This window comes from Lepisma saccharinum, chromosome 4, assembly GCF_977018435.1.
Source record: "Lepisma saccharinum chromosome 4, izLepSacc3.1, whole genome shotgun sequence".
NCBI lineage: Eukaryota > Metazoa > Arthropoda > Insecta > Zygentoma > Lepismatidae > Lepisma > Lepisma saccharinum.
Genome location: NC_139232.1, coordinates 78,424,005 through 78,425,754, shown reverse-complemented (window position 1 = coordinate 78,425,754; position 1,750 = coordinate 78,424,005).

Below are 1,750 nucleotides of genomic sequence, written 5' to 3'. Positions count from 1 at the left end.
AATACATACACATCAACACTTATTTAACATGTACCTAGTGCACTTTATGCCTTCCTCTCAAAGCAATTCGAACAGGGAAGTGAATTGCGACTGGCATTTTCATAGACATGCACTGCATTCCACTGCAGAACGTCAACGATTGCGTTTTCTGCAGACTAAGCTCTCCTGCTCCAGACGATTACGCTGATGTACCGCCGGAAAATGCTGTTGACCTACTAACAGTGCCAAGGAAACAATTCTGATTCTGCGATATACGGTGCGTGTGCAACAGTGGCGTCGTCTGAATGTGGGTTCGGGCCGGGGGGGATAAATGGACTCTGCTTCAGTAGTAGGTTCCCTTTCTTTCCTTCTCCTCTATATTTTATTCGTTTTTTTATCTCATTCTTCATCTCTTTCTCTCGCTCTCATTTCTTCCACTCACCGTTCCATATCTATGTCTTCTTATGTCACTTCTCCCTATTTTTCCCTCTCCTTTTCACGATCTCCGTCTTTCTTTCCCTATATTTTATTTTTATCATTCTTCTTCCTCTGTTGCTCTTTCATAATGTCCTAACTTCTATCTTTATTTCTCTACTGGTTTCTATCACTCTCTCTCACTGTTTTCCACGGTTGTTTGCTCATTTCTTCGTTATTTCTTCTGTTTCTCTATCTCTTTGTCTCCATTCTCCTCTCTCTGTTTCACTACTTCCACATTTCTTTCTATGCTTATTTTCTTTGTTTCTCTACATTTTGTTTTCATTTTTCTTCTTCCGCCGTTTTTTTACCATTATGCCTTTCCATCTCTCTTTCATTATGTACCTGTTTCTAACTCTCTCTCTCTCTCTCTCTCTCTCTCTCTGCTCTCTGCTCTCTTACTCGAAGTGAAATACGAAAAAAGAGGTCGAAGTCTGAATTAATTGCAACTAAGGGATATATACATCAGAAACCTGTAAAATAAGATTTAAAAATACACCGGGGTCCCGTTCGAATCTCGTCTTGGGCATGGGTGTTATTTGTGAGTGTCCCTTTATCAAATTAAACATATCATCACTCATCCTCATCTTCCAGATTAGCCAAAAGTGGCAGAAAGCGAAGTAAAATAAACCAAATCAATGAATCAATCAACCACAAAAATACACCAAAATCCGCCCGAAAAAATTAAAGTGCAATAAATCAGAAATAGTTCATTTTACGGAAAATTAAGGAGAATCGAAGTTTACGTAGAAAACATGAACCGGTGCTGCTATAAAGACAAGTGGAACTCCTTGATTGTACGTGAACTGAAGAGCTTTTTATTTCCTTCAGAGCTCTCAAGCATTTTGGCTTCGTTTAGCATTGACGACTTTTTCAGCACTGTCATAAAGTTGCATATCACATATGTCTTCATTGATTTGTATTATAATTTCATATTTATAATAATACCATCTATATATTATCAATGTACTCATTAAATTAGTATTTGTTTATATTTTGCAATATTCACAACACGATCAACAACTTTCTTCAACATATTAAGTATGATTTTAAAGTTTAACTAAAATTCATATGTTCATAGCCGTTTTATTCGTCAGAATTTTCCATAGAAACAATTTTGGCAACTTCAAGTATGATGAAAATCTTTTTAAAATATTTAGATCAAAGGAAATGACACTTACCCATGCTCATAGACCCTAGCTGGGTTCCTTTCTAAAGTGTATATAAGGTTACCAATGCAAATTTTCATGTGTATCCCTGAAGCCCAATTAAATGCATATCAGAATGAATTATCATC